Below are 25,242 nucleotides of genomic sequence, written 5' to 3'. Positions count from 1 at the left end.
ACAACCAGCAATCATGCATCCCATCCTCCTTGCTTCAAGGTTAAAGGAACTTCACAGACCATGTACGATGATTAAATGAGTGAAAACCGTTAATGTGACCTCGTTTAGAAGGTGATTTAAAAAATAAAAGTTTGGAAATTTCCTTGTGTTTTTGACTTATTTGTATTTATGTTCTTTTTTCCTCTGATTTTATGGGAGTAATAAAGTTGCTGGATTTTTTTTTTTGGTTTTTCTCTGGTACCAGGAACCGAACTATGACCTTGCGCATGCCAGGCAGGTGCTTTTGCCGCTGAGCTAAATCCCCAACCCCAAGTAGCTGGATTTTTAAAAATAAGTTCATGATTCTTTGGAGAATTTCTGGAAAATACTGTAAGCATGTATTTATAATAAACTTTTGGAGATATCTGAGCTTTCTGATTTTTAGTTCAAGTGTGTCATTTGGTTTTCCAGCAAAATTTTCCTAGTGGTTAAGAAATTTCTAAAATTAAGAATCACTGGAATTGCTTTAACTTTTGTTATCATTATAGTTTAATTGTAATGGCTTTAAAAAACAAAATAAAACAAAAAGTCTCAAAGAATAGTTGAAACTCTCTAGTGTTTAAATGCCAGTAATAGAATTTGTAGTCTAGTACCTGGGTACTACCTCTTAGAAGACAACTGGACACCAGAAGAACTGAACATAATGTTAAATACAGATGTAAGCTGACTGCAACAATAACTTACATCTGTGTCCTCAGAGGTAAATAACACAATTCTGTGATGCACTTTCACATACATCACCTCATTTGGTGCTCACGAAACCCATCTATACTGAGAGTTGTTGTTACGGTTATATGAAATGCAGAGAGAGTTTGGGCCAAGTGTGGACTGTCTTGGCCCAGGCGTTTCAGCAAAGTAGAGATACTGAATCAAAGATGCAGCCATTCCTCAGAACTGGATGAATTCCTCAGTACTAGAGCCTGGACATCTTCAACAGTAGGCATCTAAAAGTCCTTGCCACTTAAAGTTATCTTCCAGTTTTTAAATTTTATGTTTTTAAACTGCCACTGACATGTTGCTTTGGAAAGTTGTGACAAATTGGTATCTCTTAAGAACCTAATTCTAATGCATGGAATTTTAGAAATAAGTTGATAACTATGGTCACATTCTACAACTTTACATTTTCATCATCTTTGGGGAAGTATAAGAAAATTTATGAAATTTGGATTAAAGGTTTTAAAGGTTAAACTCAGAGTTCAATATGCAAAAGTTTGTGGGTATAAAACTCAAAAACATACTAACATAAGAAAAATATCTCATAATAAAGGGTGTATCAGGAATTGGCTAATTGCATTTTTAAAAAATGGATTAATTATAAAATTAGATCCCCAGGGTTCCGTTATGTGCTCAGCTCTCTTGGTACATTTAATGCTTGATCATAGATCATTAACCACTTGATTAAATGGCTAGGGACAAAAACAGAAAAACTGCTAAGGTTTGGGAATGCAAAACAATCAAAAAGGGTTATGTGCATATCTGAATTTAAAACACAATGGAAATTTTTTCTTTTGGATTACTCAATTTTATTTATATAATTTAGTTAATGGTGCTGTTGGCAATCTAAGATTAGTTGTTACCCAAATTGCTAATGTATTTCATTCATTCATTCCTTCACTCATCCAATGCATATTCATTAAATGTCCAGTATATTTCAGACACTCTAAAACCAGACAGCCCCTAACTTCATAGAGCATGCATCTGTGTTTATTTATTCTATTTTGAAGCTTTATGAACTAAAAATGTGAAATGCTCGTAGATAAAGAAGTGCTTCTTTTAAAAACTTGCTCAAGCACTTCTATGTGACAACATCTTTGCCTGGTATAGTGTCCCTTCTTATGCACTTTCTGAAATATATCATTATAATGGATGATTATTATTTTCTGGATTATTTGTAAAAGATAAAGGGAAAAGCTTTTCTTAATTTGGTTCTTGGCATATTTATATGGATGTTTTGAGGCTGTAGGAATGGCAATTATCATAAATATCCCAACTGGCACATTTTATTAGCATGAACTCGCATAATGCAGATGAATCAACCTGACATTTTTTTCCTTTAGCTGTTTGGTCACCATAATAATTGGTTCTATCACAGGTGAGTAGTCTGTACTTAATTTGCTTTGGTAAATCTGAGTGATTTAATCTCACCAGTAAATTATGAGCTGAAAATATATCTCAAGGTTTAAAAATCGCATAATTTTCGTGAATATTTTCCCACCCTATACATTTCATGAAAGAAAGTACTCTAGTAATACTTTACATATATTTACTTATTCATGTGGTGAAGTGTTACAGCTCCAAATTCTGTTTATATAAGCTATCTATAGGAAGTGGTTTTAATTCATTTATTTTTACTATGATTACAACTTTTAGTTGAGCAAATATTGAACTTTATTAATACCACCTGTGCATCCTGTTGGGTAATAATATGTATTGGCACATGTATTTAAGATTCTTCAGGCTTTGAACAAAATGTTGCCATGGGAACCTGATTTCATAGCCCATAGTCCTTTGCAGAGCTACACCTGCCTTATGGTAGAGGTTTCCATGGCAACATTTTTGTTCAGGGACCATAGAACTTGAACAGAATATGCCAGGCGTCTCTTTTAAATATGTGCATTGATAGTTGTGATATTACTATAGTTAATGTGCTTGTTAGAAATACAGGCAGTCCCATGGTGGGCAGCAGTATCATTCTTGTTTGCAGTGAACAGGTCTCTTTCGAGTTTAACTGTCACAATACATTGAGATAGGAAATAAGAGCAATTTTGTTTTTTTAGTCTCTTCCCCCTCATTCTACCCTCCCCTCACTTAACTTGCTTCCTAGAATGTGGTGAAGAAATCATCAATGGTCAACGTCATCAGGATGATTATTTGTGATAAAGCAAAACTGTGAGGAAGATATGTGTAACTAACATCTGGCCCAGCTCAGCAGGCTGTCTTTTAAAAGAGCAGCATCAATCTTGGGGGTCCCTAATGCTACAGAATATTCTACTAATGGTTCTTCAACTTCCTCACATATACTTTACTCCAAAGGAGCTCATGGGCTTCCACAAGAAGACATCATGAAGATGAGGTGTGAATTAGTTTTTATATTTTTGATCCACTGCCTAGACTCGCTATCTCTTAAATTAACTTTCAGTGTAAAAAAGTTGACAATTCTTAAATTAAAGTGACCCAAGTTCTCTCTGTGATCATCCTTCATTTGTGTCATGTAACATACATAACTGAGGCCATGCGAAGAGTGGGCTGTCTCCCTGTGACAGCGACTCCAGGCTCGTCATTATTTGTTATTATGTTCTCTCTGCTGTTATGTGCATTCGCATCCATCAGTCCCCGCTTGGCATGCCGGCATGTTGCTGCTGCTGCTTGCAGGGCTCAGAACATGCAGCAGAGTCTGCAGCAGCCACAGTGGCTTCTCACAATCTAAAGAGACTGATCAGGGACTGTTATTAATGCCAATCATCCTCTGCCCACACGGATATCAAAGGGATTCTCAGAGACCACAAGGCTGCTTGCAGAAGAAAACCTAATCAGATCATCTTCCTTGATCAGAAAAAGGAATGAAGGAAGATCAGGTGGGTTAAAAGAATTAGAACAAGTAAATGCATTCAGAATGCATTTATGACAGATTGACTCAGAGTGCAAATAGAGATTGATTTGTCTGAGTGGAAACATAGAAGCTTGAGCTCAGGCTTCTGCCAACTTAAGGGTTTGGAAAGTTAAATAAATATAAAGTGATGTGAAAGTCTGCAGATTCATATAGAAGGAAAGAAGGAAGGAAGGAAGAAAAAGAATGAAAGAAAGAAAGAGAAAGAAGAGGGTGGGAGGGAGGAAGGAAGGAAGGAAGAGAAAGAAGGAAAGAAAGAAAGAAAGAAAGAAAGAAAGAAAGAAAGAGAGAAAGAAAGAAAGAAAGAAAGAGAAAGAAGAGGGTAGGAGGGAGGGAGGGAGGAACAAAGGAAGGAAGGAAGGATGGAAGGAAGGAAGAAAGGAAGGAAGGAAGAAAGAAAGAAAAAAGAAGAAAGAAAAAGAAACAGAAAGAAAAAAAGAAAGGAGAGGGAAGGTGTGAGGAAGGAAGGAGGGAGGGAAAGAAGAAGGACAAATATAGACTTGTGAAATTATAAGTTTAGTAAGTCAATTCAGAATAATGTCACTAAAAGGGAAGGGCAAAATTGTCAGTGATTCTCAACAAGAGGAAAGTGCAAGGAAGGCAGTGGACCCTGCACAGGACCGGGAGTGAGACAATCCTGGTTTCCCGCTTACTTGAGCCTTCCCACTGCCTCCCCTCCTCAGTTGCCTTCCTGTAAATAACACGACAGGCCTGTGCCAAGCTGTGCCAAGCTTACCCACTCTGAATTTTGTGATTGCGTGTATAAATTTAGTACAGAAGGTACACAGGAAATATTTTTGTCTTAACTTGTGTCTGCTGAGCCCTCTAATGAGTATCATCGAAGAAAATGCTTCTTGGATTATTATTAAGAAAATGCTTCTTGGAAAGTTTTGAGAGTGTTTATTTTCTAAATCCTACTCACTAGTATTATAGTCTATACCTCAATCTTTATTAATAAGTTTATAAAATGGTGGTTCTTAGCCACTGTTTAAATATGGTTATGACAGCACTGAGCTCATGGTCATTGCTCAGTCGATATTTCTTGAGTTGAATTCGAAGTAAATTTCATGAGTGCTGGAAAGAGACTGTGCAGGCTCTTTTCCTAAAATGCCAGAGAAATGCTTCGAATCGTCAGAAAGACTGAGAATCTAAAACAAAGCATGGCCTTGCCCTTGTGAAACAGCACGGTGTGGCCACACCTCAGAAGTTTTGTGCAGTTTTGACCACAGAATCTTAAAGTCAATGGAACACGCAGGCTTCAAAGCCCAGGGAAGCTGAGAAAGAGAGATCACCTAACCAGAATGCGCCTGGGACTATCGCCCAGTCAACACACCAGGTTAAACTATTTTAGGCCCTTAGTCCTTAAGACTGACTAAGACTGACAGAACTATGGTCAAAGTCTAAAACCCGTCATGAACATGAATATGATGAACTGAATTTGCTCATTTAGTCCTGGACAGTTATGATGGGAGAACCAACTTTCCTTGAAACTGTAGGGAGGTGAATTGAGGCCCAAAGGAAGGACTGCTTTCCATATGAAGCTGCTCTCTGGGGTTAATTACTGTCAGAGTCTGAGTAAATTGGACTTGTGAAGCTCATATCAAGTGAGGTGAATGCAGTAGACTGATTGTGCCCATGGCTCTGGAAGCTTTGTGACGGGCAGCTCTGTCTGAGAAGTGGAGGGAATCTCTGTGGCTCGTAGATTCCATCCCCTGGAGGGACTGTCATTCTACAGCTGAGGCAGACCAATGGTCTTCTAATTCACAAACAATGGATTTAAGGTGTGGCATGATCCCAGTTTGTAGTTTCTGTACCTGATTTCACAATTACACTTATGAAAGGGAGAAACAAGTTTTCTCAAAAAATTTTTTTTCTGAAAGTTCTGCTTTTTTTAGTAAACAGCTGGTAGATGGTAATTCGTTATCAAAGGATGAGCATACATAGAAAAACATACATATATATCTATGTATGTGTATATACAGATATGTGTTCATATAATGTATGTGTGTGTGTGCACACAGATCAATAGGGTAACATGTCCTAGTGGTTCATCCACGATTTCCACCTTTCTAGGTGGGTAAGATGGAGGTGGGGACACTTCAGGTAAAAGCAGTCACGTGAATTGATTCCCGGATGTGTAAAACTGCCTGGGAGGTTTTCATTCTAAGGAGTTACAGATAGTTCTATCTGGGTGGTGGTGGGCTTTTCCAGAAATAGGAGGATGCAGAATAACAGAGTGGAGCTACAGTGGTGCTGCTGAGGTAGGAGGTTGGGAAGTTCAAGCCCAGCCTGGAAAACTTAGCAAGATTCTGTCTCAAAAAACAAAACAAAACAAAACAAAACATATTTTTTAAAGGGTTTGGAATATAGTTCAATGCTTGAAAATTTAAAAAAAGGAATAATGAGGGTGATGAACTAAGTAGCTGTCAGGTAAAGGACAAAAGGACTTGGAAGCTGTATTACAGATGTGTTCATTGTTTTACAGTCAATAGGACATCACCGAAAGTACAAGGAAACATGATGGACTTTGTCTTTGAGCTGGTATCTGGAAGCTGGGTAGAGAACAGTTGTTTGCAAGAATGAGGTCTACAGGATCTTAGTTTAGATGTGATTTGTTAATATGGGAAAGAAAAAAGGAGGGCCTGAATTTATTACCATAGTAGTAGAGATTGGGAAAAGGACACACATGGTTTTAGGGTATTTTCCTACTCCACTCTTTCCCGTCACAACCACTCCATTTACATTTTTATCTGATCAAGTGGACGATGAAAGAGGGAGATTGGTGAATGTTATTTATTTCTTTACCACCTGCTTCTCTTTAACTATTTGTATCATTCCACTTAAGTCTTCTCAATTTAGCAAAAGAAAAAATAGGAAGAAAACCATTCTATTTCCTTACAAGCAAAAAAAAAAAAAAAAAAAAAAAGCTAATAGGTTATGAATGAACTGAGTTTATTGTTTTTTTCAGTAAGGCAGGATTTTTTGTAATGAATTTTGTCAGGAAGATCTAATTAAACCATAATGAAGTCATGGGGAATAGTAATAGGAAACATATTAAATAGGCTCTTCCTAGCCAAGGATTTTTCTTCTGTTGTTACCTCTTCTAAGCTTTCCAATGCACCTTGCTCAAAGAAATATACAATCTATGAAAAAGAGAATTATTTAAGTACAAAGTTACATACATCTTATAAACACAATAACTTTACCTTCTGGTCCGTGTACAAGTTCCTGTTGAAATGTAAGAAATTTCCTCCTTTGATCTGGTGTGGATATATTGTTAAAAATATCTAGGTCTGGCTAAAACCCCTAGCCTTTAGGGAAACAAGTCACAAAAGTTGAAGAGGAATGCAAATTGATTTAGTCTTAAAATTGAAACCAAAAAATTTTATTGTGTTATAAATATATCTAAGCTCCACAGCCAATGAACAGATACATCAAATCGTTAAACTCAGATGTCTTCTCCCATTTGTGCAACTGCTTCACTTACCCATTTGGAACTTTTAGTGGTGAATGTAAGTATATGTGAGTGGTGAGGAGCAAAAAAAAGAGACTTCAGCACCGCAACCCTGCTCAGGTTATTAGCATTCCCTCTGTTCCCGCTTTCCGCTTTTCCTCCCAACATAACATCTCGCGGCTTAAGATGAAAAGGCTTATTGGATTCTCTGTTGTCAATTGGACAAGTCCTCTCTGGGGTCCTTTCTGTCAAGATCCTCAGATTCCATTTGAATTTAAAACAGACCTGTAGGCTTGGGAAGTGTAGCTGCCCTGTGCTGTAAGAAAGAGTGAAAGAGTTATTTTTAAAATGTCTGTGAGGGCTTCATTCCTCAGGCTAGTTAGGGGGAAACTGGCAGATATTTCATAATATTTGGAAGGAGCTGCCTATGCATAGATGATCATGAAAGGAATGGACATCACTTAGGAGAGCAATTATCAATGTATATACCATTTACCAGCTGATTTCTTTCTTTTTTTTAATTCAATGGACCAAGATGTTTGAGGACTTGTACACCCCAGTGACATTCGGACTGTGAGAGGAAGAAGGCAAGACTCTTTCTTTTGAGGGAAAATCTGGATAGTTCTTCCTTTATTTCTAACAATCCTAATATTGGTCTCTTTTTTAATTAAAATCTACAGGAAGTGGTTTTGTATTTTTTTTTTTTCAAGAAGTTATGTCCTGGATTTTAAAACAATTACATTTTAGTGAAGTCTCAACAGTCCAACAATCCTAATACTAAAAATATTTTATGTTGAATTGTGTGATATGGTAACAAAGACAAGGAACAGAAAAGATGATTCATTTATAAAAAGAGGAGAAGAAAAACAATAGATGTGACAAAAATATAATTGCTAGTAAATACATGTAGGACTTATACAAATATTTTAGATATAAAAGTAAAATTAATTTCCTTGGAGCATTTTTATTTTTTCTAAGAGTTTTCTTTTTAATATTTACTGAGTTTTCTTTTAAAATATAAGAGAGAAGAATGAATATTCATATTTTGAATTTCCTTGTATGGTTGTCTGAACTGATATTTGTCTCTTTTTATTGACTGAGCTGTACATTAAAATGGTAGATTTCCCCATCTTTTCATGTATACTTCATTCCAATTGATTTTCCTGACAAGAATGCATTTAGGAGAATCCCCCCAATATTGCACAATGTAAAATTGTCCCTGCAGTATCTCATCTCTGGTGGCCCGTCCCATTCATCTTCTCTGTTCTTTCCAGCTCTCATCCCTGACCGTGGCCCATCTGCTTAAGTGATCCTCCTTCTCTCTAGCTAAGTCCCATCCCATCCCATCCCAGACTGGATCCCTCGGCTTTCTCCACACTCATTCTAAGTACTTTTTAAATTAGACTTCTTTTTTTTATTTTATACATATAATGATCACATTTATTACAGGGAATTATTACCTGTACATGAGCTATCTTTCTGCTTCTTTTTTTCCATTCCCCTCCCCTCCCTTTCACCCCGCTCATCCCCTCCTTGTTTACAAAGGCTTTGTTTCCATTTTTCCTTCTATTCCTTTTTTCCTTGCCTCTTCTTTCCTTTTCCCTTCCGCCATCCCTTGTTCCCCTTCTAATTCCCCAGTGTCTATTATATGTTTTCTTCCTTATTTATACTTTCGGTTTCTCACACCAGACAGATAAGGTGGTATTCAAGCATATGTGTCCAATTTATTTCACTTAAGAGTATGATCTCAAGGTGCATCCTTTATTAGCTAGAAATGTCTCAAGGTTATCCTTCTTTATTACAGAGTAGTACTGCACTGTATAAAAAAGCACATCTTCTTTATCAAACTCATTGGCTGATGGGCATTGGGCTATTTCCAAGATTTGACTATTTTAAATTGTGCTGCTTTAAACATGGGTGTGTGTATATTGCTGTGGTATAAGGCTTTAAAATCTTTTGAGAAGATACTAAGAAGAAGAATAGGTGGGTCAAATGATCCTAGTTCACTGAGGAATTTCCAGACTGATTTTCACAGTGGTTGCACCAGCCTACATTCCCACCAACACTGCCTTCCTTTTTCTCCACAGCTCCACCCCACCAGCATTTGTTATTTGTTGATTCCTTGATAAGAGCCATTCTTTCTGGAGGGAGATCCCATATTCCTGGGTAGAAAAAGCCAATATAGTGAAAATGGCCCTACTTCCAAAATTGTTAGACAGATTTAATGCAGTCTCAATCAAAATATCAATCCCATATCCCACATAATTAGAGAAAACAATGCTAAAATTCATTTGGAACCAGTAGTGACCTAGAAGAGCAAAAACAATTCTGGACATCAAAGGAAAGACAAGGGGCATCACAATACTTGACTTGAAATTATAGTACAAAGCTACTATGATAAAAACAGCATGGTACTGTCAAAATAATGATAATGATGAGGATGATGATGATGAGGATAATAATAATAATAATAAACAGACCTGAGGATCAATGGAACAGACTAGAAGATTCAGAAACAACTCCAAACATACTCAGCCACCTTATCTTTGCTTTGACAAAGGATCCAAACACCTTCTTAAATAAATGGTATGGAAAAACTCGCTTTCCACATGCCAATGATTAAAACTAGACCTATATCTTTTACCATGCAGTAAACTAAAATCAAAATGGATTTAAATATTTAAAAAGAAACACTAAATCTACTAGAAGGTAGAATAGGTAGAACTCTTGAAGACATTGGTGTAGGCAATGACTTTTATGAACAAAACCCTGACTGCACAGGAAATATCACAAAGAACCAACAACTGAAATCACATTTTATTAAAAAGTTTTTGCACAGCAAAAGAAATCACCAACAGAGTGAAAAGACAACACTTATTGAGGGGAAAAAAAATTGCCAACTGTTCATCAGACAAAAGATTAATATCTAGAATATATATAGAACTCAGAAAAATCAGACACCCAAATTTAAAGACCCAATCCCAAAACTGTCATCTGAACTGAACAGACACTTCAAATGAAGAAGTGGAAACAGCAAATAAATATATGAGAAAATGTACAACATCACCAGTCACTCAAGAGATGCAAATTAATTAGCCTTGTGCATAATTAATACTTTTTGCTACCTAATCACACTAATATATGCTACTTCCTCCTCAGGACTATAACTTCCTATGGCCAGGAATACAGTCTTGTATCATTTCTATTTTGTAGTACACCTTTAGCACTCAAAAATAACGAAAAGCTCCAAAATCCTAGCCTATAAAATATTTCCTCCAAAATGCGAGGAAACCTGACAGTAACATAAGAAACTACAAGTTACCTGATTTTTTTATTCTCAAATAATATTCTCTCAAATTTTTAGTGCTAGAATATCCTTTTTAGAAATAATGATTATTTTAAATGGCAGAATCATTATTTTAATTTGCTTAATAAAAGAACAATTCAATGCCAAACCTTCAAACCCTTTGAAATTGAAATCACAGTTGCAGACCACTGGTTCACAGTTTATCCCCTGTGGGGCCCTGGCAGTTGCTCCTTCTGAGACCTGCATCTGTGTACCATGCACGGACCACCCAGTCATTTGTACTGCTCTTTATCCTTCTATATCTTTTTCTGTCTCTGCAGCTAATTTGTAGAAATGCCTTATTTTATATCTACTTTGTGCTGCTGAGTTCTAATTAAAATTTTGACAGCAAACCTCAAAAGCATGCTTCTTGCATAATCAAATATTCAGAATAATTCCGAACTTGGAAAACTAAAAGAAATCATGGATTTGGGAAGATTCATTTTTATTTAATGAATTATGATTACACATTTTAGAAAGTAAAAATGACAAAAACTATGATAAAGACTAAATTACATATCACTTGTGATTTATGGAAAGGTATCAAAGTCACATCCATTTTATAAGCCTTATGTAGTATTATATTAAAAACTTAGAGAGTGGTTTAACAAAGTCAGCATCATTTGCTAGTAAATTCTGTAATGTTAAAATTGTTGTTGTTCCAATCTGTGGTTCTTTTCCCCCTTATTAGGCATCTAAACTTGTAGCTTTTTCCTGTGTATATAAACATAGTTTAACATAATATTTAAAATCAAAAAATATACTTGTGTTTTCTTCAAATTGTATCTAGCTATCAGTCCCATTACAAATATTCTTAGTCTGTGGAACATATTTTCTGCTGAACACTGTGAAATTTAATTCAGAAGTGCTTTATTGATGCTTCGTTTTTGTGACCTTTCCAGTCCTATGTTGGTGACATATTGGTCCTCTGTCTCCAGTGCTTTGAGAATCTAATAGATAGTATGGAACGGGTCAGATAATGAAAGTCCCTGGTACATTAACTTTCAATTTCATGAATGTCTGAATATTGCAGAGAAGATGAATAGCAAGACTTCCTTTGCTTTTACATTTTAACATTTATAAGCTAGTTAAATTTCCCTTGTATTATCAGCAGCTGAGTCCTAGTCTACAATATTAACATACACATTTATATTTTTGAGCAGTAGTGTAAGAGTTTAAAATAATTTATGAACCACAGAGCAGGCCATTTACAAATGCATATTACTAAAAGAGATGAATAAATAAGGGTTTCTTTTCATGAGAGTTATAGTATATGAAGTGTACATCAAACAGGCTCCTAGATCCCTCTTTGTTTTACTGACATAAGAGGAGAGTTGGGTGTGCAGTCAGTCATATGACTGATCTATTAATAGGTAGTTACAATCATCCCCAAAAGCAGTGTTATTGTTTTGAAGAAGCATTCATCTTCTTGGAAGAGATTATATTAAGTGTAGTCATTTGAAAGAATCTGTTGAAATAGACTAATCTATGGGTCGAGACTCGAAATCACCAGAGTGATAAGGAATACCGGAGGGAGAGGGATTAGAGGAGGAGGAGAAGAGAAGGCGCACAGTCACTACCTTGTTGGGGTTTGGACGCTGAGCAGCAAACTCGTTTGTATTCCCTCAGGTTGTCTTCTAGGTGTTGCACTGCATGCCCTCGCCCTATCCCATTCTTGCCACTGTATTTATAGTATCCATTTTTATGAAATATGATCAGAATTAGACAACACGGTGTGGCCTTTATGGTTGTGCTTGATATTCCAGCTGTATTTAAAGATTTGTGCTGACCTGCCGTGCTAGGAAAGCTGTTCTTAAGATCTGAGATTCTGCCCTCAGGAAGAAACAGAGTCATTGGTTGGACGTAAGGGAAAACTCCGGCATGGAAACTGCCTAACCTGGACCCTTAAATATGTAGTTAAACCTGTACAGTATATGCTATACTATTTTGACACAGGAATGAAAAATGAGTCAGCCCTTCAGTAGGAAGCCTGTGGAAGTGTGGATGACTGTTCTATGTGGATCACTTTCATCATTTGGTTTCTTAGGGAAGCTGTTGGGCAATCTCTCCCATAGTGGCATCCTTCCTCTCATCCACCAGTCTGTTTCTATTTCATTTAAAGAGTTCTTGAGGAAAGACTTTCTCCAGCTCATTTTACTACACCCCAGTCCACACGTGCAGGCTGCAGGCATGGACATAACCATCCATCCCTGCCTTCACCCTCTTCAGATTCACCAGGGGCCTCAGTCACTGGTTGTAGAGGGGCTACAGCAGAGGCTTGATGGTATGGCCTTGCATTTTCCTACTGTGCCATCACTGCTTCTGGTTGCTCCCAGATTCCTCCCTCACCTCCACTACTTTTCTGTGCTCTGCTTTGCTTCCCAGACCTGGCTCAGCAGCCCTGCCTCCTACAGGGTTGTCAGATGAAAAGACACTCTAGAGAGGGTTGCAGAGGGAGGAGGGAACTGGAGCACTCCCTGTCACCTGGGCTTGGGCAGCATCTACACAAGGAGCTGCTCCTTCATTAATATAGCATTGTTGGTGGCTGCTGGGAAGAATCAGAAAGAGACAGACAGACAGACAGACAGGGAAAGAGACAGAGAGAGAGACAGAGAGAAAGAGAGAGAGAGAGAGAAAGAAAGATTAAAATACCCTTAGAATTTATTTCTCTAAGAAACTTGAGAGAATTAGACCAAATATATGAAAAGTATATGTTACAAACAACACACTGATAGACATATTGAGAGTTTTAATATGCTCATTCCAGAGATAGTCTCCTATTTCACTTGCCAAGAGTATTAATTCAGTAATTATTTTCTTACACTCTTGTGTTTATTTCCTAAGACAGAAGAGGGGTCTCTTGGTTGTTGGTAGTCTACCTAGTATCCACTTCCTTTAACTCCTTTCTAAGTACCTCCATCAAAAGCTCATGCCTGCTAGGATAAGACAACACTCTCCTTAGCTAAGGAGTGGGAATATGCTAGTCTAAACCTGTCAGGAAAGCCCTATTATTCTTACCATGGTGATTGGTTCAGGTAACCCAGGCATGAGCCAATCAGCTTGTAGTATTCCTCTTGCCAGTCTGGACAGAAATTGGTTTCAGAAAGGGCACATGATGTTATTCATGTCAGTGAAATATGAAAGCTGAAAAACACTGGCCTCTGAGTACGGTGCTAAAGAACATTATCCTGGCCCCTTTGGGAGTTTCTACACAGCTATGACATGTAGAACTGCCACTACCATCATGCCCTCTATAATGGAAGCCAGCCTTAGGAAGAAGCTGATCCTAGGGAAACTGGAGCAGAAATATAGGAGACCACTGGCTCCCTGGCACTATCACCAAGGAGCCCACTCAATATTATGCCTACTTCTAGGCTTTCCTGTTTTATAAGCCAACCCTTTGAGACAGGTTTTTCTGGTAAACATGCTTTAAAGCATTTCAATGACAGTACTGTACTATATGCTAATCGATTCAAGTGCTCAGTCAACAAGGCTCTGGACAGGAGGCAAATCGGACAATCAGCCAAGAAATCAAAGGAACAGCACTGCCAGGCCTCTGCGTGAAGAGCCTTCCTTCTTTTTTCTCTTTCTCCCAGTCACTGCCTTAAGACGTTTGCAGTATAATAGTCCATGCTCAGTAAAGGTACTGAATTCTCAAAGTATGTATAGTGTTAAGGAGCTTGTTTGTCCAGTGCTTATGTTATTCAATAGACCAGAAAAGAATTTAGGATCTTCAAGAATAGAGGAATTTGGAGGGGAAATTTGAGTGGCTGGAAGCCCTATACCAATACATTTTGAAAAGTGTGGAATGTGAGAGTTTAAAACCAGGGAACTATTGAGAAAGACATGTGTGAACTTCCCATTGAGGTTTTCTGACTAATATTATAAAATAAAAATATGGAATGGCTGATCGGAGAGTGGATAAGAACCTGCAGGCAGAATTCATCATGGTTAAGACCCAGTGCATGGGCACTGGAATCAGGCAGACTTTTGTGTTCAGTTCCTGGTCTTACCTCTGGTCCAGGCTTTCTCATCTGTAAAACTGGGAAATAATATGCACCTAGTGGTGTTGTAAGAATGTAAAGAGAATATGAATGTCCATAGATTATTGCCTAACATAGTCGGCTCCTCCTGTTACTATTACTATTGTCTGTGGTGTTATCATTAAGCGATAATTGTCAATTCTCAACCTTTTGGCCCTCAATGCCATTTTCTGCAGGAATAGGGTTTCCCCAACCTTAGATTTGTGCATCTCTGAGTTGACATATCCTAGGAATGGATGATAGGGTGTTGAGATGTATATAGGCTCAGGGTTGAAGAATAAACCTTACTAAGCGCGGACTGGTGGGTCACAGGTGTGCCACAGCGGCTACCTGATCCAGGCCAGTGAGGCTGCAGAAAAAGACCATGTACGCGCACGAGTCAGGGCAACAACTGAGCACTCTGCGTCAAAGTCAAGGCCATCGTAGAGCCTGAAATAAATCACACAGTGGGGTGTTTACCGCTAATGTTTTTATGCATGTGAAGACATTTGAATGAATTTCTAGATTGGTTGAAATGTTACAGACTCTGAGGTTCCACTGGCAATTCCCCCAACCACGCAGCTTCTACCTGTGAGCTTTCTCCCACCCTGTCCTTGTGTCTACACTCCCAGTTGCCTCTTGTATTTGAATGCTCATGTGTGCCCTCCAACTCCCCCACATGAACTTCTGGTTATACCACATCTTATTCTTGCTTTTCATGGTCTCAAGAGCTGCACTTAGGATTTACATGAATGAACATATGTCCAAGGATTCTAAGAAGACAGAGATCTGTTTCTGCCAGATCAGAATTTCAGAAGTATCTGTGTCCCTAAATAAATCTTTAAAAGAATGCTTTTTTTAAGTTTCCAAATTTGTGATCTGTATGTAGAGAATTTCATATCAGAGTCAATTTAAAGGCTTGTTAATTCTTAAACAGTAAAACTTGAACGTTGCCTTCATGGCTTCCAAGAAACAAGGACAGGGAGCAGAGAACAAAGTGCCCATTCTGTGTCCACAGGCACTTGGCCAACATTATTTCATTTGATCCTCACAATAATCAAATAAGGGAAATAATGAAGCCCGTTTTAAAGTGAGGAAGCTGAAGCTCAGAAATGCTCACTAACTTAATCTAACCAGAGTGGCAGAGCTGACACGGGAAGCCGGCCCTTTGATCCAAAGCCCATGCTTTTTCACTGTATTAGTTCTGATGTTTAATTTTTCAAAATACATGTTCCTTTTCATTATGAGCTTTAGCATTCATCAAAGGAAATGTCTGTATATGTAAATTCTCTGCGCTGATAGACCAAGTGATTATTTATAGCCTGTTGACATTTGCTGAGTTTTCCGCTCACATTTACATTAGCCTGACATCCCTAGAGCAGGCTTGGAAATGTTTTGATGGCATGTCAGAGACTTCTAAGTGTATATTCACTTATTCATTCTACAAACATCTTTTGAATAATCAGTAGGTGCTGGGGTGAAACATATTAAGTGTTTTTAGGTACAGTTCTATTGGAAATTTATTGTAAGGGAGACCATTCGTACAGAATTATTCTAGACAGGGGTTCAAAACTGCATGTAGCTGTATATAAGGAGTTTATCTGTGAGAACCAGGTACCGTCCCAGCAGCCCAAACACAAAGATTAGAGTAGGAGCAGAGAGTCCCTGCTTTAGGCAGAAAAAAGAAAAGAACTCAACGGGAACAATAAGAGAATTAAAGAAATCTGGAAAGTATTTATAATACAAAAGTGGTTTATCTATAGTACTGCATGGGTGGAAACTATGAAGTGAAAAACAAGAATACAAGAAATAAGCCCGCTGTTTAAGAAATAACTCATCCCAGGCATATTGCTGACTTACTTATGTGAAGCTCAGTTACCTTTCCAGTAAAATACAGGAAATGATACTTCTTTCAAGTGAGCTAATAACAATTTGGTAAAGTGGGAAGTGGCATAGTCATACAATGTAGTTATTAATATTCAGTCTAGGCTGTCTTTGATGCTCTGAAAAATCTTGGAAATGAGCAGAAGCGAATACATAATGAAATAGAGAGAGGAGGGACAGAGGAGCGGGGCTGAGGAAGGGGATGAAAACAGAATTAAGATGTAATGTATGCAGGTACCAAGTCCCCAAGCAGAATGCAATCGTTATGTACTGCAAACATATAGTAATAAAAGTGAAAATTAAAAAAATAAATAGATATAATGTACGGTTGATGACTGACCAGGAATTAACCCCCAGACCTGGGAAGAAAGGAAGGTTTGTTTATGCATATGTAGCACCAAAATATATATCTGTAAACAAAATAGTAGTTGAAAATTAGGCAAAGGAGTCTGTATTTTGAACTACAAAATTAAAAAATGTTTATTCACATATATAACACAATTAAAAAGTGAGAAGAATTATTTTTCTGGAATAAACACAAAGCTAGCCCTTTTCAATATTTAAGATACAACACTAAGTGAGATGGAGATTTGTGACTCACCAATTGTAGAAGCTTTGGTTATTTCATGTTCTGCTTCATTACCTGCCTTTTGTTATCAGCCAGAGGAGCATTTCCCGTTATGAAGTGAAAACTATATAATCTGAGTTTGTTTAAGGTTGGATTACTCTGATTCGGTGCCCTGCTATTCAGAGTTACCTGAGTCACCTTTAATAAAATCAGAGCATCAAAGATTTTCTATCTGAGCTAGCTGGCTAAATAAATAAATGTATACGTACATTCATACATACATACGTAAAACCGTGGACTTTGTTTTATTTTAGTTTGAAGAGCGAGTTTAAAGTGGTCTTCAAAAATATTAAATCCTTCCAGATTTCGAGTTTGCCTTAATAGAATGAGAGCTGAGTTTTCTTTCTCCTGTTCACATTAGTTTGGGCCCAGAGGATATTTATTAAACAAAGAACAGCAGAAGAAACTAATGTTAAGGAAGGAAATTGGTTTTCCTGCAGTCCAACCTATTTTTAAATTAGCAGAATCAAGTGCTAATATGAAACCCTCTGACCAGTAATCACATTTTCCTTCTGCTTTGTTGGAAAATCACAGCAATCCGTATTAGCATTTCACACTAGTTAAGAGAGCATGGTAAAATGGTCCGGGGAGACTGTTCAGGGTGAGAGCCGGGGAGGGAGAGGTGATGTGGGCAGGAAGGTTTCCTGAGAAAAGCACCTCAGTAGGCAATTTCATGTGGAAGCTAAAAAGCCTTGTTTTTAGACAGCATTTCGAAAATAAAGCACAAAAGACAATGAACATGGCTCCACTCGGAGGCTGGGTTATAGTTTACTCAGGTGCTGACACAAAATCAATATCACCACCACCTATTGATGATTTATTTCAGTAATTACTGTTGAACCCATAACTAAAATGCTGTCAAAATAGGACAACCTTGTGCAACTAAATGCTTGTACTTTCCTCTTTCAGTAGATTAATATACATGTGATAATGAAAGTCACGCAGTTCCCTGATAGTAACTGGTCACTGATCTATTAAATGCTTTAGAAAACCAGGAGGAAAAAATAACAGCCACTTCCAAACACCTTTGGCTGGGTGGCTCAAAACTAGACTGCATGAGCAGTTATCCTCCCATTGATCTGATAAATGTTAGGGGATTCCAGAAAACTGTCTAGAATTACAAAGACTTAGCACACTTTCTCCCCCAAACAGAACTCTTGGCTCATGGAGGATTCTTAGGCATTGTCATTGCCATCCTCGCCAGTGTGTTCCTGGCGAAGGCCCGAAGATTATTGGAGAATTCTCTGGATAAGGAATTGCATTTCCTTATAGGCAGCAGAAGAGCATTTACAGACAGCTAATTATTTAATGCTCCCTTAGGATTTACACTGAAATATAAATCATATATTGACACGTAGTATACTATCTATTAGTTGACCACAGATCTCCCCTTATGTCTAGAACTGTATGGAATAAATTCATTTCTTCTTTTTCTTCATAATTGGAGATTCTTAACCTGAGATCCTTGGAATTGGATGGTCAGAAAAGAATGCACCTTCAGTTTCAATAGTATTTGTCAAAACATTAGAATTTATTTTGATTATTAATATAGGCAACTAAACAGAGTAGTGTGCCCAGGAATATGAACCAACAGAATCACACACATGTTCATAAAATTTTAGTTATAGCACATATTTTGAAATAGGTTTTATATTCATTACCTCTTGAATTGATACTCATCATATTGTTAGATGTTAGTAAGTATATTTAAATGTCACAAGATGTTTTAGAATAATTAACTTTGTTTTAATGAGATTGGCTCTGTTTCTAATCCTATGCATTTTATGCTTTCAAAGATAGTTTTCAGATAGGCTTAAACAAAATTAATTCAAAATGGATGACAGATTTAAATGTAAAAACTAAAACTATACGATTTAGAAAAAAAATTCAGGACCTATACCTGAGTAAAGAGTGCTTAGAAATGATACCAAAACATAATCTATAAAAGGGAAAACTGATAAAGTGAATCTCATGAAAACTAAAAATCTCTGTTAAGCAGAGGAAAAGAAAGCCACAAACAAGGAGAAACATCTGTGAATTTCAGGTCTGACAAAAGACTTATACAGAGAATATACAAAATACTCTCAAAACTAATAATTTAAAAAGAAAATGGACAAATAGAATAAAAAATAAATAAATAAAAAGAAAGTGGACAAAGTACATGAAAAGTAATTGCACCAAAGAGTGTATACAGATGACAAATAAGTACCAGAAAAGATGCTTAATATCATTAGCAATAAAGAAAAGGCAAATTAAAGCCAAAGTGAGATCTCACTACACACTATCAAAATAACTAACAAAAATTAGTGATAACACCAAATGCTTATGAGGAGGAGAAGAAGCTGGATTACTCATTGCAAGTGGAAAGATATGTTGTTCAGCTAGTCTGAAAATAATTGGGCAATTTCTTATATAATTAATATGGACTGATTCTACTCAGCAATTGTACTTTTAGGCGTTTGTCTTAGGTGAAAAGCTATGTTCACACAAAAATCTGTGCGTGGATGTTCACAGTATCTTTGTTTTCAAGAGCTAAAAGGTGGAAGTAACTCAGATGTCCACAGAGATGAGGAGGATGAAACAAGCTGTGGCTCATCCATACCATGGGTTCCCATTCAGGGACAAACAGGAGTGAACTATTGAAAGGAATAACCTCAAGGGGATTACGTGCAATGAAAAGAAAATGCATTTTGAAAAGGTCACATAATGTTTGATACCATTTAGTTAACATATGTGAAATTAAAAATTATGGAAATGAAGAATACATTCTAATTTCCAAAAGTTGGGGATTTGGAGAATACGTGGCCAAAAGGGGTAACACAAGTAAGGCTCAGCCAGTGGAATAGCTCTTGATCTCATTGCGGTAGTTATTACATAAAGTCATGTATTTGATAAAGTTGCACACAATGATGTACACATGTCCTATGAGTACATGTACAACCAGTGAGATCTGTTTACAGCTCTGCGGATAATACTAACGTCAGTATCCTTGTTTTTGTATTGTAGACATTAACAATGGGGTGAGCCATTTAATAGATACACAGAAATTTTTGTACATATCTTTGCAACTTCCTATGATCCTAAAATTATTTCAAAGAAGAAACCTTTCTCTTTTTTTCTACAAAGTAAAAAACATGAAAAACAAAACAAAACAAAACAAAACCCTATTTTCAGGATGGATGTTTTTTGACTATCAAAGTTGTCCCTGGCACAAAAAATAATGGTCAGAAACTTGTTCTAAGCTCCTATTATACGTAAACAACTACCAGATCTGTGCAAACAAAGGAGCTGAATAACTCATGCTTTTCCTCAAAATAAAATCATGTGCTTCCTACCTACCAGCAGACAAGCAATGGCAGTTCCTGCACTGGATGGGGACCGGCACACTGGTGCTTGAGCCAGTAAAGCCTGAGGCTACTCTGCCTCCCTCCATTTTTCTCGTCCTCCTCCCATCCTTCCTTTCCTTTTTGTGTTTAGTGGGAAATCTCTGCTTTATATATAATTTTATATATAAGGTTTATGTATAATTTCTAGAAAAGTTTAGATGCAGTTTTCCAATTCTAACATTTCCCTTTTAGAAGCTAACCCTGAGTAGAAACTGGTTCTGCTTGAAATACAGCATGCACTTTATTGATCAAAACAAAATTAGTTTATTTTGAATTGTACTGGGGATTGAACCTGAGGTCTTCACACTGAGCTATATCCCTAGTGCACTTTTTATTTTTTATTTTGAGATAGAATCTTGGTAAGCTGCCCAGGTGGGGCTCAAATTCTCAATCTTCTTGCCTCAGTCTCTCCAATTGCTGGAATTACAAGTATGCACCACCATACCAGGCTATTCTAAGATTTCTAAACAGTCAATAAGAAGCATTTCCTATTTTAAAAAATTCTAAAAGTCCACCTTAGTGTTCCTATCTTAGTGAAATAGATGACTAATGACAAGTTTTAACAATTGATACCTAAAACAAACTCCTAAATTTAAAAGAAAATCATTTTTAAATTTCTCATCTCAAGAAAAATATGAGGTCCAACTATTACTCAGAAAAAAAATATTATTGTCGTTCAACCACTGTCAAGATATGGCTTTGTTCAGTTTCACAGAATCTCTAAGACAGAGGCAAATTAGATTTAATTTTATCCTTTCAGGATCCACTGATTTTCCTTTTCTCCAGGAAATTGTTCTATTTTCTCATAACACACTTATCTACAGCAAAATTTTGTGTCCATAGAATAGAATATATTGTCCATAGAATAGAAAATATGCTTGATGAAATTGCACCATAGATGGACCTAGAGGAAAAGTAGAAAATCCTGTTAGGAGTATATTATGGTTTAGATCTAATGTGTTCCCCCAAAGCTTCATATGCTTGGAGGTGGGGCCTTGCTGGAAGCAACTGTTACTGAGGGCAGGACCTGGAAGGGTGTGTTCTTGTCTCCAGCTCCTCCCTGCTCGCTCTGCTTCCTGGCTGCCATAAGGTGAGCAATTTTCTTCCACCAGGACCTTCCACCATGCTGCTTCTGCTGTGGAAGTGGCAGACCATGGCTTGAACCCAGTAGAAACTTGGAGCCAAATTAACCTCTCCTCCTTTCAGTTGTATCAGGTATTTTGTTCCAGCAACAGGAAAGTAACTAATCGTACTTTATACTGTGAATTTTTACACCCTAAAGCCTGCAGCACTGGGCCATGTGCCCCCAAATCACTGTCTATTTGCCTGTTTCATTGCCTAGGAAATGAAAAGGGTGGGCTCTATAAGCTCTGAAGTTATTTCCATTACTTCACTTTCTTTTAAGGATTCTGACATCTGAGATAATTGTCATCTCCTGCAATCCTAAAGGCTTGGATCTTAGCTTCACTCAGAACTTTGAGTTAAGAAGTCAGTGGTAGCTGATATTTTCTGTATATATCTTACATGCTGGACATAATTTAGTACTGGCATGCGTCACTTAATGATGGGGATACACCCTGAGCAAGGCTTTGTTAGGTGACTTCACTGTGTGAGCAACATAGTATCCTTACACAAACATGGATAGTATGAGGTGGTTTCATCAAGTAGTCACCATTCTGTCTTTACACAGACATGGATGGTAGAGAGCAACTTCATTAGGTGAACACTACAGTGTCCTTACACAAAAGTGGATGCTGCAGAGATATTGCTCCTAGGTAACAAATGTGCACCACATGTAATTGTACTGAATACTGTCAGCAGTTTTAACACAACTGTAAGTACAGTACAAATAAACAGTGGTGCATATGTACAGGACACAGTATGCATGGAGCTTGTAGGACCGGAAGTTGCTCTGGGGAAGTGAATGAGTAAAGTTGAATTGATATGAAGGCCCAGGCATCACCATAACTACTGTAAACTTTACAAGCTCTGCACACTTAGACCACACTAAATTCATAATTGTTTTCTTTCTTTTATAGTAAAGCAACCAGCCGGGCATGGTTGTGCACGCCTGTAATCCCAGCACTCGGGAGGCAGAGGCAGGAGGATCTCTGCAAGTTCAAGACCAGCCTGGGCTACAAAGTGAGCTCAAGGCCAGTCTGAACTGCATAGTGAGACCCTGTCTCAAAAAGACAAAAATAAATAAATAAATATAGTAAAGCAACCTTGAGTTACTGTAACTTTTTTACTTTATAGACATTTCCTTTTTTAACTTTTGACACTTTTGTCATCACACTTAGCTTAAGACACAAACATAACACAGCTGTACGAAGTGTTTTTCTTTATATCCTTATTCGATAAACTTTTTCATTAAAATGAGTTTTTTTACCTTTTAAAAGTTCTTTTTCCTAAAAACTAAGATACATACACATGAGCATAGGCCTATGGAAGGTGAAGATTATCAGTAGCACTGTCTTTTACCACCACAGCTTGTCCAGAAGGTTTTAGGGGCAGTAACACACATGAAACTGTCATCGCTTATGGTAACACCTTTGTCTGGAATCCCTCCTGAAGGACCTGCCTGAGGCTGTTTTACCACTAATTAACTTTTCACATCAGGCTGAACATACTCTCAAATAACAATAAGGGCTGGGTATGTAGCTCAGTTGTACAAGATTTTCCCCAAATGCACAAGACCCCAGGGGTCAATCCCAGCACCACAAAAATGAAACATAAATGGCATAAAGTGTACTAAAATAAATACATAAGCCACTGGCACAGTCATTTCTACCACTATCAAGTACAAACTTTATGGACTGTCTCTTTGTATAACTGGCAGCACAGGAGTTTGTTTACATCAACATCACCACTATGTTAGATCAGCTATGACATCATTAAGCAATAGGAATTTTTCAGCTCCATCATAATCTTATGGAACTGCTGTCATATATGCGCTCCAGCACCTGAAGCAGTGTTGTTTAGTATATTATTGCCACAGCTCACAGTTCACATCAGCTATATCACTTTAATATGATGGAACCATATTTTCTGTGTTTGGGGTCATTCCATTTCTATAATGGCAGGCATAAGCTCACTGTAGTTTGCCATACCTTCTTTTAAGATGACTTGAATTGTCTGTGATTGTTGCTTTGGATAAGTCGAAAGTATGCTCCATTTGATTAAATTTCAGTGCCATATTTTAATGATCATAATCAGATGCTTCCTTAACATTTGAAAAATCTTCCCATTCATACAAAGCACAATTTGCAAAATGTTGAGAAAAACTCACAGGCACCATTTATGAGTCAAATATAATTATTAAGAAACACAGTGCTGTCTAATAATAAGGACATTGTTTTAAAATTTATTTTTAAAAACTTTTCTCTGGATGTTTCAGTTTATTAATAAATATTCCAAATTTATGTAGGAGGCTCATTTTCTTATTCTATGATTTCTGCTCTTCTGCTTTAAAAGAAATATATAATCCTTTCTCCTAAGGATGGCTCAGATACAGCGACTTTGATTTCTTCAGAAGTAATGTTCAAGGTCATATTTTAGTACTGTTAGTTTTGTGTTATGTTGATACTAAAGAGCTTAATGGACATTGAGCATTTTATGTTTTTGTATCCTGATTTAGCACTAATGGTGGATTATTGCTGATGTGTGCAGCTTCAGGATTAAGTGTCCAAATTAGTTCAAGGCAAGCCTCAATATGCGAACAAAAAGGTTCATGACACCGTATGTTACCACACTGCAGAAAGCGTGTTCACAATCACCATCTCCTATAAAAGAACACAGCCATCACCTGAGGCTTTTGTTCAGGGAAGGGCAGGACTCAGGGTGGAGGCAGGGGGTCAAGGGTTAGATACTTGGTATGCGGTAGAGCATTCAAAGACAATGTCTGCATGCAGCTGTATTCAGCTTTTACTTAGGTCATGGCACACAGTGACAAAGGCATTTGTTTAAAGATAAGAGTGACATTCTTTTGGTAACTTAGGATGTATTCAGATGAAAATGAGTGAAAACAAATATTATGACTTAAGAGCAGTCTAACCTGTTTGGCTTCTTTACTATGTATGCTTTAATACATTTGTTTAAACTTGCCTTTGCATTCCTTTATTTTTATGTAAAAACTCACAGAAGCTTATAACGTTGTGTGTAATTTAAATGAACCTCGGATCTTGTGAAAATGTATGTATATAAACCCAGCAAGCTTTATGATTTCCTTGCTTTGAAAAGAGAATGTGACATAGAATGTGCTTATTATGAGTTAATTAAATGATAACATACCAAAGCAATTTTATGGAAACAATGCCTGTTTTAACAACAACAAAAAGCATTGTATGATAAATGTACAAAATCTGTGGCTTGCTACAGATGAAAATTAACTGGCTTTAAATGAACCAGTGTATATCTAAAATTAAACTTCTATCATTTTGACTAGAGGAAATAGAATTCAGTGTGAGAGCTTTTTTAAAGGACCTTTTAATTACAGGGAGTTAATATTTCAATTTTGGTACAAAAAATACTGTAGTAATATATTCTCAGCAAGTGAGCATCTTTACTGTAAGAAAAATAAATGTATCAATTCTTCAATCCTAAATTTTGTATTTTGTTGGTTTTAATTATTATAATGTTGTGCTATATTCTGAATATTTAGCCATTTTACTGAGTCATCTTTGAAGATAAGCCTTATTTAGAAAGTAGAACTTCAAGATGAAGGCTTTGGAACCAAATCTTAAAGTATCTCTCAGAGAATTAGAAGTTGTAGAGTCCTTGGGCCGGGGATACAGCTCAGCAGCATAAGCGCCTCCCTGGCCAGCCTGAGGTCATGAGTTTGATTCTCATTACCAAAAAAAAACAAAAAGAAGCTGTA

This window comes from Chinchilla lanigera, unplaced genomic scaffold, assembly GCF_000276665.1.
Source record: "Chinchilla lanigera isolate Chin_1 unplaced genomic scaffold, ChiLan1.0 scaffold00038, whole genome shotgun sequence".
Lineage (NCBI taxonomy): Eukaryota > Metazoa > Chordata > Mammalia > Rodentia > Chinchillidae > Chinchilla > Chinchilla lanigera.
The sequence above is the reverse complement of the archived record's forward strand: the minus strand, read 5'-3'. Positions refer to the sequence as shown.